The sequence below is a fragment of the Mustelus asterias genome, chromosome 26 (genome assembly GCF_964213995.1).
Source record: "Mustelus asterias chromosome 26, sMusAst1.hap1.1, whole genome shotgun sequence".
Taxonomy (NCBI): Eukaryota; Metazoa; Chordata; class Chondrichthyes; order Carcharhiniformes; family Triakidae; genus Mustelus; species Mustelus asterias.
In genome coordinates, this window is record NC_135826.1 from 26,216,152 (window position 1) to 26,231,253 (window position 15,102).

The 15,102-nt window shown below is 40.6% G+C and overlaps 1 protein-coding gene across 6 annotated transcripts in view; it reads left to right on the plus strand.

The window, feature by feature from the left end:
* Positions 1 to 1,096: 1,096 nt before the first annotated feature.
* Positions 1,097 to 15,102, plus strand: part of LOC144479522 (protein strawberry notch homolog 2-like) — a 160,204-nt gene continuing 146,198 nt past the window's right edge. For 2 of the 6 annotated variants that reach the window (XM_078198298.1, XM_078198302.1), the window contains exons 1-2: positions 1,112 to 1,259; positions 14,043 to 14,185. The gene's annotated coding sequence lies outside the window, so the exon portion shown is untranslated. Of the gene's footprint in view, positions 1,260 to 2,380; positions 3,291 to 14,042; positions 14,186 to 15,102 lie in introns of those variants that run through there. The other 4 variants (XM_078198297.1, XM_078198301.1, XM_078198299.1 and 1 more) reach the window with 4 other exon arrangements.

The following is a 15,102-nucleotide window of genomic DNA, read 5'->3' on the forward strand; positions in this document are numbered from 1 at the left end:
CACTAGCCCAGTGCCAGCCCCCCACTAGCTCAGTGCCAGCCGCCCCAGTCCATTGCCAGTCCCCCAGCTCAGTGCCAGCACCCCAGCGCAGTGCCAGCCCCCCAGTCCAGTGCCAGACCCCCAGTCCAGTGCCAGACCCCCCCCAGCTCAGTGCCAGCCCCCCAGCCCAGTGCCAGACCCCCCTAGCTCAGTGCCAGCCCCCCAGCTCAGTGCCAGCCCCCCACCAGCCCAGTGCCAGCCCCCCACCAGCCCAGTGCCAGCCCCCCAGCTCAGTGCCAGCCCCCCACCAGCCCAGTGCCAGCCCCCACCAGCTCAGTGCCAGCCCCCCCCGCTCAGTGCCAGCCCCCCCCCGCTCAGTGCCAGCTCCCCCCCGCTCAGTGCCAGCCCCCCCCCGCTCAGTGCCAGCCCCCCCCGCTCAGTGCCAGCCCCCCCCGCTCAGTGCCAGCCCCCCCCCGCTCAGTGCCAGCCCCCCCCCGCTCAGTGCCAGCCCCCCCGCTCAGTGCCAGCCCCCCCCCGCTCAGTGCCAGCCCCCCCCCGCTCAGTGCCAGCCCCCCCCCGCTCAGTGCCAGCCCCCCCCCGCTCAGTGCCAGCCCCCCCCCGCTCAGTGCCAGCCCCCCCCCGCTCAGTGCCAGCCCCCCCCCGCTCAGTGCCAGCCCCCCCCCCGCTCAGTGCCAGCCCCCCCCGCTCAGTGCCAGCCCCCCCCGCTCAGTGCCAGCCCCCCCCCGCTCAGTGCCAGCCCCCCCCCGCTCAGTGCCAGCCCCCCCCCGCTCAGTGCCAGCCCCCCCCCGCTCAGTGCCAGCCCCCCCCCGCTCAGTGCCAGCCCCCCCCCGCTCAGTGCCAGCCCCCCCCCCGCTCAGTGCCAGCCCCCCCCCCGCTCAGTGCCAGCCCCCCCCCCGCTCAGTGCCAGCCCCCCCCCCGCTCAGTGCCAGCCCCCCAGCTCAATGCCAGACCCCCACTAGCCCAGTGCCAGCTCCCCCTACTAGCCCAGTACCAGCTCCCCCAGCCCAGTGCCAGCTCCCCCAGCTCAATGCCAGACCCCCACTAGCCCAGTGCCAGCTCCCCCAGCTCAGTGCCAGCCGCCCTGCTCCCTCCCCGGGCCCTGACGTCAGGCAGAGGAAGCCTGTGACTGAGCAGCGATGGCGGCCGAGCAGGAAGCTGAGTGAGTGTTGGGGCTGACAGGGGAACCGAGCCGCCCCACACCCGGGGGGGACCCTCAATGGATTAAATAAGGGGCCTGCAGTCTCCTCATCCTCGCACAGGTGAGCCATTTGTTCTTGTTTTGTGTCAGCGGGGCGAGAGCCGGGCGGCGGCCGAGCTGCTGTAAATTTAGCGGCAGGCTGTGTAGGCCGCACCTCAGACTCTGTCCATAAAGTTTCTGTTTTAAGTTTATTTCTATTAGTGTCACAAGTAGGTTTACATTAACACTGTAATGAAGTTACTGTGAAAATCCCCTTCAGTATCTTTCAACTTCAACTCCCCAAACAAAGCAAATTTAAAAAATAACCCAAAGGAAAATTAATCTGTGGAATCAAGCTTGAATTATTTTTTCCATTTGGTATGGGCTGTTTGGCAACCCATTGAATGTATTTTAAAAGTTTGGCCCAGTCCAAAAAAGTTCTATTTTATTTTCTCTCTCTCTTTAAATGTCACCCCCTCCCTCCCCTCTTTCCCATTAGGGATGAGATATTGGGAACATTGGAGTTAAACCATCTAGCTCAAACTTGAATATATTTTCCCCATTTGGTGTGGGTTATTTGGAAACCAAGTTGGAGTCATTTCTTTTGTTAAAGTTTGACTCAGTCCAAAAAAGTTTTATCTTATTTTCTCTCTCTCTCTTAAAATGTTTCTTCCCCACTTTTCCCATTTGGGTTGGGATATGGGGAGCATCGGATTTAAAACAATTAATGATTTAGGTTGAAACAACTCTTAACAGCACAGGGAAGTGATCTCATCGAGATGATCTGACAAGGATCCTATTGTGCAAACATTAGGGATTTTATTGGGACAAACAGTCCGACCAGATACACACACTCTGGCTTTTTCTGCATCAGAGAAACAGTCCAAGCTTCACTTTATTTTATAAGTTCATTAATAAAATACGAACAGCTGCTTGCTGTGTGTTGTTTTTGTTTAAAACGTCGAATTGCATCTGGATGTAATTCCACACCAAAAAAAACAAATTCATTTGGTCTTTCCTCAAGCATTATTAATTTAATAGAAAACGACCGGTCAGGCATTGAGACATTAGAAAGTAATCGCCTGATAACGTTGTAAAAGTCAAGCTCTATTGTGGGCGCTCCCTCCTTGTTTGCTTCAGATTGTTCTTTAATCTTCTTGCTAACTTTTTATTTCCGCTTATCGGCACCGCATGATGTTGGGTGGGAGCGATTCTGGGTGAACATGGAAAGGCGAACACACAATTCGCTCGGCTTCTGTATCCAAAGTTTGAGAGGACGCCTAGGAACGTTTTGTTTTACAAACTGATGTGTTCCTGACTAAAATCGGAGTTGTCAGACCAGCCTCGCCCTTTTCTCGGCTATTTTGCTTTCCCACGAAAAAAATAAGTTTGTTACGAAATAACTAATCAACAACAGTGGGTTAATATGTTTGGCGAGATGAGTTACTGGTGTCAGTTACACTGTTTTAATTCGGGCAGCTTTGGTTACTTGTTGTCTCGGGCATCTAACCGATTGTGTGGATTCAGACGTTGCTACTTCGTGTTAATTTTACAAAAACATCGGTGGGCGAAGTGAACAGATAATTTTGATAGGCTTCCTCCGACAAATCTGGGGCGCTCTGTCTTGTTTATGTTGGGCGTGCAGTCTTCTTGAAGGGAGAGAAGAAACCGGCTCGGTGTGCCAGCTGACAGATTGAAATTCCGTAAGGCCTTTTGGGGCACCACAATTTACACAGTGGACTCCGGTATCTTTGTGGAGGAGGTCACGCAGTCGCTCATTCTATCAAAATTCCACAATAACCTAAGTATTAGAATTGTTGGTGCAAGTCTAGAAAAGAGTGAAAAACACTGCTTGGAAAAAACTTTGCAGGTCTTCTGACAACGTCTGTGGAGAGAGAGAGAGAAAGAAAACTGTTTCATGACTTCGGAACTGAAAACAGCAACTGCCCTCACCTTCCACTGACCTGCTTTCCCCAGAGAGAATCTTGACTTTCTTTTTGTCTTTGAGCTGAAGTACCCCAATGCACGAAGCAGTAATGTATTCCCACAGCAGTATTGCGTAATTTAATCAAGAGTTCAATCCTAACATGATTTGTTAAAGAATTGAATTAGGGTATGTAAACTACAATCACTTTGCCTCTCAAATGTTGTATTTTACTGCTGCTTTGGATTGTGGCATTTAAGTAGATTCAGGTTGATATTTGAAAAGAACAATTTAATTTAATATCTTTGCCAATGTAATCTCCTGGCAGAATGACAAGCATTATTTTTCTGGGAACCTATTAAAACATAAACTCATTGCTGAATTTAATGCCATTTTTTATCAAGCTATTTTGAATATGTTCCCGTAAATACATTCAGGAATATACGGAGCGAACAAAACTAATCATTTTGCACAATGTCCAATTGCAGCTGATATCTTTTAGTCCAGGCTAATGTCTTAATGCTACTTGAAGCACTTAGTGAGTTTATTTCTTTTAACCTGTGCAAACTCTGTTCCCCAAGATTACAGACCTGTGCTTGTTGACATAAGAATTCCTGTCTTAAATTAAGTTTATTGTACAAAACACTATTTCATTTGGGCGGCACAGTGGTTAGCACTGCTATCTCACAACGCCACGGACCCAGGTTCGATTCCAGCCTTGGGTAACTGTGTGAAGTTTGCATGTTCTCCCTGTGTCTTCGTGGGTTTCCTCCGGGTGCTCCGGTTTCCTCCCACAGTCCAAAGATGTGCAAGTTAGGTTGATAGGCCATGCTAAATTGCCCCTTAGTCTCAGGAGGACTAGCAGAGTAAATAAATGGTGTTACGTGGATATGGCCTGGGTGGGATTGTGGTCAGTGCAGATGCAATGGGCCAAATGGCCGCCTCCTGCACTGCAGGGATTCTATGATATGCCAACATTTGCAGTGCTAGAGGAAAAGAGGAGTGGGACTAATTGAATACCTGCTTCAGAGAATGAGTAGAGGCCGAATAGTCTTTTGTACTGTAGGATTTCAAGAGTATCTCTTTGAAATTGAATAATAAAAATATCAGTGAGCATGATATGGTAACAAATCTAATGGAGAATATAATCTTACATGATTTTAATCATTGCCTTAGTTACAGTATCAATTATTGTGTTCTTTATCTTGATCTAGCAATTTGTCATCTTTATGCTCGCTTGAGTCAACAGACAGTTAACAAGAGCATGCGACGGCAACATTTTTGTTTCTTCTCATCTACAGTACTAAGTTTTCAATTCGAAATTAAAATCCACTAGGAATTCCTGACCCTTAGCTGTTCTAAAAAGGCCATTTGACATATTTATTGTAAATAATGTGTGGTTTGAAGGCTCTCTGTGGGTTGTTCCCACCCTTCCTCCTTCAAAGTCAACTTTATTGTGATTGTGCATATGTTGCTGTCTTGCATGTTTGTACCCTCCCTCCTCCTCCTCCCTTCCCCCCTTTTAGCACAGATGGTATGTTTATCTGGGGTTTAAAATTCTTATTGTTTACATGCTCACTGACATCTACACAATCTGTAGAACATTTAAGATATGGTGACAAAATATCCCGCATCTACCCTGCTGCTATTGTAGCTGATTTAGACTAGTAGTATTTTATTGAAACAAATCAAGGAAGATTATGGTTTGAACAAAAAAAATCCTAAAAATTCTGATCAAACAGAGAATATTCAAACCACACAAAGCTATAGCAGAGTTAAAAGTGCCTCATCATAACGTGTTATCCTACTTTTGCTGAGAGCTGAAGCTTATTAGTAGAATGTGGAAATAAGTATATATGTGTAAATTTGCAATAGATATTTTAATAGTTTATTCGCCATAAGGTGGGTAGAAGCTCTCATGTTTCTACAAAAGTAGAAATAATAGGTACATAAGTGAGATTGAAATGACTAATTGAAGTTAATTACATTTTGGTGATTTAAAGCTGATTGTATGATTGGAGTACTACACTACAATATGTAATAATTCAAACACAGTAACTGTAGCCTCTCATCATTTAGTGTCATCAACATAAAGCATCCTAAAGTGCTCCAGTGCCTTTGCAAGGCAAAACATGACATTGAGCCACATTAGGTGATATTAGGGCAGATGTCCAAAAACATGATCAGAAATAGCCCTTAAGGAGACACTTTTAGTTTTAATAAGGGAAGTAAGATCGTGGGTCCTATGCAACTGGAAGCAATGGTTAGCAATGATGGAGAGATTAAAATTGGGCCTGCTACTAGAATTAGATGAGTGCGGTCACCTTGCGCTGTTGTAGGGCTGGAGGAGATTACAGAGAGGGGAGGGGCCAGGTTTTGGAGACTTTTATAAACCAGGTTGAGAATTTTAAAATCAAGCATTGCTAGACCGGGAGCCAATGTCAGTCTGTGAGCACTGGTGATAGGTGAACGGGACTTGGTGTGAGTTAAGAGACAGGCACCAGAGTATGGGATGATCTCGAGTTTATGGAAGAAAGAATGTGGGAGGCCACCAAAATGTGTATTAGAATAGTTGAATTTGGAGATAACAAAAGGATGATGAGCATTCATCAGCACAGAAGCTAAGGCAGGCAGTATAAAAACATTTGAGAAAATTTGCTCAGAAGTTTTACTCTTCTAGATCCTTTACATCCATCAATGTAACTTTAATGTGCTTTAACATGCCAACCTTCAGATGAAATCTCCAACAATGGGGCATTCCATTATCACTGCTCTGTAGTGTCAGCCTTGATTATGTGCTCCAGAAGCTGGGTGGGGCTTCTTATCAGAAAGTCCTATCAGTAAGCCAAGCTAGCACTTGCCTGATGCAGGAAATGGAGAAGTGATCACAGACTAGTGCAAGAGAGAGTTCTCTTCTGTTGGACTTGGGATATATTATCTGAGTGGGTAGGCGAAATGTTACACTACATCTTGAAATAGTACTTCCCAGAGTGTGTAAAAGTTCCAGTTCAGTTCTGTGTCATGCTTGATGAGTTTTGCAATAAATTAGAGCAAAAAGTAGTTATCTTTGCCTTCTTCCAGATACTAAACAAAAGCCTTAGAAAACTGTCTGCTACAAAACCAACATGACATCTATCAATGTCCTTCTGAGGTCGAAGTGTCAACTGCATTTTTGTGCAGCAGACAAGCCCGTTGGCAATTGGATCATGACTGACCATTTCATTTTGCACCATCTCTAACAGCCATGCAAGAGATAAACCTCTAATTATGTTGCTTTGCGTTAAATTTAAATCCAGGCCTGAGAGCTGAAAGAGGCAATCCTGGAACAGTGATTTTGGTACTGTTTTGAACCCAGCTAATTGAAGTTAAATAAACCAGGAGTTTATGAACTCAAGTTTATGAACTCAAACAACAAGAACCTAAAATTTAATATGGGGGTTGACGATGAGCAGAATCATAAATTACAAGGATGACATAATTAGATGTTTAACTTTGTAAAAAATCCACTTGGAAAATCGAGAAATGCCTTAACCTAACTAATTTAACGACAAGAAATGTGTCCTTGTAATTTTGAGACTATGGGAGGTTTACAAGATAGTGAATTTTAGAGTAATCCGTAATATGATTGCAATATTTCTTGATGTTGCTCTATTAATGTAACACCTTTGCGTCACTATTCATAGTTAATGTTTCTAGTCCCTCCACATTAGATGCAGTAATATTGTTTCAACAATAGTGTTCACGTTCAACCCTGCTTTAGATCTGAAAGTGCATAACATTGAGTATATGATAGGGAGTGGGATAGCTTGATCTTGGTTTCAGATAAAGCTCGGCACAACATCGTGGGCCGAAGGGCCTGTTCTGTGCTGTACTGTTCTATGTTCTATATTGTCAATGTTTTTAAAGAAGGAAACAGTTGCAATTAAATTGAATATCTCGCAGTTCATTTATATATTCCTGTTGATTTTTATTGAGTTTATTTAGTAAATTGGCAAGTGACACATTTAATAAGCTACTTTGAAAGAGTTCTTAAACCTAATAATTTGAGAGCTATATTAACATTCACACTTGAAGCTAAAGTACATTATATATTTAGCTAGTGTACTATTGTCTCAATTTCTTGATGTTGATTCTTTTCAGTGATACAATATAAGCAAAAACATCCTTAAAAACACCAGAAACCCTGTTTTAAAGCCATGTTCTTTCTTGAAGGGAGTGACTTCTGCTGGCAGTCAGCCAGAGATAGCTGTCTTTCAGTACCTTGTCCAATTGACTAGTCTTTATGTAGGTGCCTATGCGTGAGTGTTAGCAGGTTACTCAGCCAGGAGAAATATTATAGCTGAACTTGATCCTGTCCTCATTCGGCAATCACACACTCACGTCACCAAATGGTGGTCAGAAACAGGAACTATGGATTTTTTGTTCAGCACTGGGGGCATGGAGACCAGTTGTTACACCCAGTTGCCACCCAGATAAGGTTGATTAGCTAAAAGCAACACAGATCCAACTTGAAGCTATTATTTGACTTGATGCTGCACTTTTACCTATTGGCCTACCTAGGGAGGTCTGACTGGTCTTGAAAATATGATCTTAAATATTGCTGGATCAATGTTTCCACCACTCCCAACCCTAGTGTTTGTGTTTTCTGTGGGAATGGCATTGTAAGAGATAATGTTGGTCAATAAGACATAATTTGGCAGCCGCTGTGATTTGATATCCAACAGCCAGATATATTAATGAGGTCTTATTTTTATTGGTCCAAATTGAGTTTTATTTCATGTTTTGTCTAAAGAAATGGCATATCACTTCCTTGTCTGTAGAGGCATTTCCTGGTGTAGCACTTCAACAGATCAGAAGTTTTCAGGTTGATTTTTTTTTTTTAAGTGTGTCCTTGGTTAATTGATTTCAGTTGGGCCAATAAACGTAAGTACTGGAATTGACTTCTGTGTGCTGACGAGGATTTGGTTCCTCACCGCTATCTACTGGTGTCTGCTGGAAAGATAAGAACAGGGTGAAATTCAGTTTGAATTAGTTTCCAGGTACAAGGTCGAGCTTCATACGTGGAGAATGATTGTTTGAGTGAGGTATTCAGTGGTTGCTGGTAAATGTGAAATTTTGTAGCGTTATGAATCATTATATTTAGGAAAGGAAGATAATTGAGCCAGGAGTGTTAAGTGGAAAATTTCAAAAAACATTTCACAGAAATATATAGTGTCACCTGCCCTACACGGGAGGGGTCAGATAGCTATTTGTTTCTGGAGAACTGTGTTTCGTTTAGACACCAAACTTTTGGGAAAATGTGTTGAGCTTGGAAGGGCACAGCACAGATTGATACTAGGGCTTGGAGTTGGATCATGAGAGCAGGTTGCATAAACTGCTGTCTTCCCTAACATTTAGAACATTGAGGGGCAATCTAGTTGAACTATTTAAAATCTTTGGGGTATTTGATAATGTCAATGTAGAGAAACTGTTTCTTCCAACGGAGGTGTCCAGAACGTGGGCACAATCTTAAAATTTGAGTTAGGTCATTTGGGAATGAAATCAGAAATCACTATTTCACGTTGTGGGTAATTAAAATCCGGTGTTTGCTTTCCTCAAAAGCCTGTGAATATTGAGTGGGTTGAAACATTCCAGATTTGAGATCAAAACATTTTTGTTGGCTGCGGGTATTGAGAGATATGAAGCAGTTGCTGGTAAATGGAGTTGAGATCCAGTGCAGATCTGCCACAATCAGATTCAATGGCAGAAGGCTTGAGAGGCTAATGACCTACTCCTGTTCCAGAGAAATTGATGTGGAAAGTCTGGTCCCAGTCATTTTCCTGTTTGACTCTGTTTACAAATGATGTAATATTGACTCTGCAATCAGTCGTCATATCTTGGTAGTTTCATATTACTGTTGCATTAAATAATTTTTAACACTGAGGTTAATTTTAATAGATGCTTCAAATTTTAATTTTAAGCAATCTTAATGAAAAACTGTCGAGAAATGGATCATTGAAAATAGTCTATTAATGCAGCAAAATTATTTTTATGGGTCATAGGCCTAGGTACGCCTTTAGTACCTAGTACAAGCTCAAGTTTCAGTGTTCATTCTTTTGAAATTGAACACTCCCAGTCTTCAAACCAGTGAGATCACATGACATGGTGACGGACACCATAGAACCTTTGAATATATCATAGGATCTGCTGTATAAATTCGCTCTTCCTGCATATTTTCTTTTCCTTCAAATATGCCTGAAAGACATAAATTGCAGAATTTACTTGGAAAAGGGATATGACTTTATGTGAGATCTTAAGGTTAATAAAAATGTTCTCTGGAATATTTTACCTCCTAAATGACTTCAGCTATGCTCGAGATCAGTTAATTAATCAAGCTGTTCTTTGGGTAACATTCTTAAGAATGACCTGCCACCTCACATGCTCCCTGCCACCCCGCACGCTCTCCTGTTCCATGGTTTATCGGTGCCCATTCTGTTTGTTCTTAAATCTTATTCATACTTAAACTGCAAATCTTTGGTTTTCATCTTTGGGTTGCAGTAAAAAAGTCATGAATTAAAATAGTTTTCACTGGATTTGAATGTCATTTTCCAGAGTTAACATATTAGCTGACCAATACCAGAGGCATTGCAGTATCTGTTGTAGCATGATCTATGCAGTGGATGTTTTTATAAGGCATTTTAATGTTTCACATTTTTTACTGGCTTATACATAGTTTGTGACTTGGGACAATTTTGTTTACAGTAAAGTGACAGTCATTTTACCAGGATGACAGCTTTTTATACATTAATAATAGCACTTTCTGTGTAGTGCTTTGTTTTTTTGCAACTTAATGGCTTACAAATTTGGACAAGCGAATTCCTATTGTGTGCCAGTAATATTGAAAAATAATTTAACATGGTTTTCTTTTGATGTTCTAACTATCAGTTATAGTAAACTACCAATCTGGTGCCTTAAAACATAGTTTTATGGTTAAAAACAGATTCCCAAATCTTCAAACCTAGGTATATTCTAACGTAAATATAGTTAGAGTATTGAATTTCATGATTGAGGATACAACACTAAAGAATAAAAGATTGAATTCCGCTACAAGTAGTGAGCAAAAAGAACTGAAGGAATGAGAGTCCACACTTGTAAATATTAAATTTTAGTGCCATAGAAGTTGCTTGTTAGTGATTAAGAATTATCACACATTAAAATGGCATTGGCTAAGTGCTAACTTTTTGTGATGTTCAGTTTCTACCAGTGTACAAAAATATCATTCCTTTTAATACTTTAGAATGCGCACCAAATGCTATTTCCATGCAGCTTATGGAGGCCAGTTCACCTCGGACAGCAACTTTGGGATTTTCGCATTTAACTGCTTATACGCTCTCAACATTGCTATATGTTTTGCGCATAATGATACTGAACTGCTCAAGCTCGCTGTTATTTTTCCAGCAAAATTCAGCCCGTATGGATCAAATGGATTGAGATCAGAGGTTATGAAGAAACTTTCAAATGCAGAAAGCTTTATAAACTGCACTCGATAAATATTTGTGTGCAAGGAATACTTCTGTTTTTATTACATTTGGTTGATTAGAGCCTTTTTTATTTTAAGGGACTTTTTCTGTACTATTTGTCAGTTCTGGTGCCTTAGGTCAGGTTCAGAAAGAACACATCTGAATGTTCTCATTCTTGCAATTTTTTGAGTTCCAGATTTATTTCTTTTCACTGATGTTTATTTCTCAAGTAAGAAATATATTTATGCAAACTTAAGGAGCCAGCAACGGATCCTCAGGAAGTCTACAAGGCCATAAAATGTCTGCCTGTCTGAGGCTGGGCAGTAACTCACACCATGAGCAATGTCATGAAAATTCTAAACATCATGTACAATTACATAGAATGTACAGCACAGAAGCAGGTCACTCAGTTTTTGCTTTCTGTTTATATTTCACACAAGCCTCCTCTCACTCTTCTATTAAAGCATAACCTTTTATTCCATCCCCCCATCGTATATGTTTATCTAACTTCCCCTTAAATGCATCTGTGCTATTTGCCTGAACTGCTCCATATAGTAAAGTTCCACATTCTCCACTCTCTCTTGATTATCACGGTTTCTCCTGAATTCCTTGTTGGATTTGTTGGTGATTATCATCTCCAAGTCTCCCCTGACATACCCTCAAATCTCAAAGACTTCTATAAGGTCACTCCTCGTACTTCTTAGGTATTTCTAAAGAAAAGGGTCCCGGCTTGTTTAGTCTTTCCTGATGGTTCCAATAAATCTTTTTGCACTTTCTCCAGTCTTTCCATATACTTTCCATAATCTGGAGACCAGAAATGTCAAGTGTGGGCTAACCAAGGTCCTCCAAGTTTAGCATAACCTTTTTGTTTCTCAATTCTATTCCTTTCAAACTAATCCCCAATGTTTTTTTTCTGCCTAACCAACTTTTCATGATTTTGTATATCTGTATGTCGGATCTGTTTGGTTTCTACCTTTATTTAGACCCGTTTTTCAAGGAACAGGTGACCTTTTTATTCTTCCCTCCAAAATGCACCACCTCAACAGTCATCAATATTGAAAAATTCTACACACCTTATTGGCATGAGTCCACAATGCAGAAGTGCCCCAATCAGTTGGCAATCTTCCTCCCAGAGGGGGATTACTAGCATGTGAAGTGGTTAGTAGAATGTGTTGTTCTGAAGTTGGGACTGGGTCACAATTTTCGGGCATAGTAAGGGAAGTCTTACCTTGCAATTAGTAGCATTGACTTTGGTCTGATTGACTGTGACACAGGATAACAACATTGGCAAACTATTCCATTTTGTGGCACTTACATTTGTTACTTTGAGTGCAAAATTAATGCCCTGTTGAAAAAAAAAGTGGAGCTCATTAATGTACATTTTGTTGACATTGGACTCTTTAAAAATTCTGGAAATTCACAAAGCATAATGAAACAAAGTTTACTGAAATGAGTCCAAATTGATTTCTTCTCCAATTTTTGACTTTCCTGTTTGGATGTCTGGAGTATGGTTTTCATGTGTAACAGTAGTCTTCTGGTACCTCACCCAAGTGGCTATTCGTGAGAGTTTTGAAAGATTTATTTGGACACTAGGCATCACAACTGGGTAAAATCCTGTCCTCTTTCAACACCAGCATTTTCATACCATCTTCAAGAACTGGATAATGATAAGGAGTAGAAAACTTAGCTGATTTCTCCCCTCTCTGTTCCTGCGGCAAGTTGTAATAGCATGGCTGCCACTCTAGCTGAGATTGCTTCATTATTTCAAAGATCTAATTGGGATTTTTCTGACATTTTCGGATTACTCTGTGCTTTGGCACACTGTCTTTGCAGAATTGACCCCACATGTGGATGTACATATATAAAAAATATTATTCTGAAATCCTTCAAACCAACAATGGCTTCCATATGTAAAGAACGCCGATGTTTCAGCAACATGATATGGTATCATAGAAATGCAAGCACTGAATATCCATGGATTAAACTCAACTTCATTTTAATCATTTTAATGATTGTGGGCAATCATTCTCAGTTTCATTTGTGAACTCTGAAGAGGTCAACATAAGCTGAATTTCAGCGTCGAGAAAAATAAAATAATTGCCAATGATCTTAAAAATGTTGACAATTCTTTGGAATATGTGTGGTAATTTTGGGGACAAAGAAACAGATACTTTCTTAAAGCAATATGTTCTGCCACTTTCTGCCAGGGTACTCTTGCTTCTTACATTGTCGATTCAAGTATTTAAAGAGAATCATTGATCTTTTTGTCATCTTTGACTTTTAAGTCCGTTTAAAAATCAGATCAGATTGTCAACTTTACAGTAGCATTGGTTTCTGTATGTTTTAAATATTTTCTTCTAAATTATATATAGAATCTTTGTTTAGTTCGGAAATACTGCTAAAGTCGTATCTTTAAATTTATCAAGTAGGATTTCTGGCATTGGAGACAGGCCCAGCATCATTGCGTGGATACGCAGTGTCTGATAGTATGAAGTAGATTCTCAAAGAATCATGCTACTTGTGAGATTGCTGCTTTGGTTCCATGGAAAACAGCGCTGTTTTATGGGCCAGGTCCTTCATTAAGTGGAAACAAGACTTTGTGACCAAATGGGCATTGAGAAGGTATTTCATGTTTCTCTACAAGAGCAATTGGCAATTCTGAACTTAGGGAGCATGCAAGTGCAGTACTTGGGCTAGCGAGTAATTAGAGGGGGATCCACGAGCCTGAGGTAGTATGGTGAAGAGGGCGGGTAAAGGCTATCGCCACAGTGGGTTTTTTGGCAGGACCTGAGGGGACTTTGGAATGTTGAGGGGACCTCTGTCTGAGAGTTTTGGTGATCTGGAAATATTGAGGAGCTGCTCAAAATGAACTTGTGGGAGAATGGGATTTAAACTGCTGAATCATTGTTCCACAAAAACCCCATCAGATCATCTCAGCAGATTTGTCCACTGCCTTTTCTGTACCCTCAGACACCCTTGCATCATGAGCCAGTTCCTGACTTTAAAGCATTAGTTTATCTGCTTCTTGCAATGAACAAAAGAAAAAATATTTGTTTATTGGGGCACCTAATTTCCTGGCATGCCAGAAGGGGAAAATTGGATTTGACAGCTGTACCGTTGTTACTAAATGTAGCATTTTCTTAAACAATGAACTTTTGAACATTTTTTGTTTATGCAATTACCAAGTTAACAAATTACCTAAGCCTCAAAAATGATTCAAAATAAAGATGTTTTTGCCCAAGTAGATGCGGTTGATAGAGGTGATTGACTGACTTATTAAAAAAAAAGGTGCTGTTTGTCTTTATCAACAAAGAAGCCCAAATTACAACTTACAAAAATATTTTCTTATTTTTTGCAAACTTACTTTTGGGAATTATACATTTCAGTTGCTGAAAGGAAAAAAAAATGAATTTTTGATTCATTTAAAACGTTTTTCAATTAGGCCACTGACAACTGGTGAAAGATGACATGGCAAAACTGAATAAGAAAATGGTGATACAAAACTAAGAAAAGTTACAACAATTGAAAATGAGGCTTGAAGATGAGTAAAAAATATACTCACCCACCATCTTTTGAAGCCTTATGGTAAATGAAAAAAATCATATATTGTTGCCATTTGCATTATGTTTGGAAGGCAGGTTTTTAATAATTGCCTTCAAAAGAAACATTGATTTTTAAACTTAGAATAATTTGTACCATATGGTAATACACTTAGAATGCCAAAATTGATCCTGAATGCAAATTGAAGTGTGGAACAATCCTACATTCAATGTTTTTTTTGATTTGATTTATTATTGGCACATGTATTAATATACAGTGAAAAGTATTGTTTCTTGTGCGCTATACGGACAAAGCATACCGTTCATGGAGAAGGAAAGGAGAGAGTGCATAATGTAGTGTTACAGTCATAGCTAGGGTGTAGCGATCTGTCAGTGAAACAAATTTGCAGGATCCTCTTTGGACTAGAGCAGTGGTTCCCACACTGGTGCGGCAAGAGAGGATGGCAAGTGAGGTGGGAAGATTCAAGGACAATCAAAGAAACATTTAAACTTTGATTAGATATTTTTCCAAAGTGATTGTTTTATACTTTCTGGATGTCCCATGATATTATAAAGTAGTTGTGTTCTATGTTATGAATCAAGCACTGCTAGGAGTTGTTTTTTTTTGTTTTTGAATGTATTTCTTATCAATAAAAAATTAGGTGTGGCGCGAGCAAATTTTTATTCCAAAAGTGCGGCCCAGTGGAAAAAAGTTTGGGAACCACTGGACGAGAGTAATAGAGACATTTCAACATGAAACAAAAAAATTACAGGAGTAACGAAATCTTAGTTTAATTTACCTAATTGTAATTTTTGCTAATGTTTTGTGATGAGTGAAAGCAATTACAGATTATATTATGAAATAATAACTTCCTTTGCCAGTATAAACTGTTGTTGTTTAATTATCAATAAATTTTAGCAATATTAACCTTGTCAGTTTAAGAAATATTATTGTTGATCTTT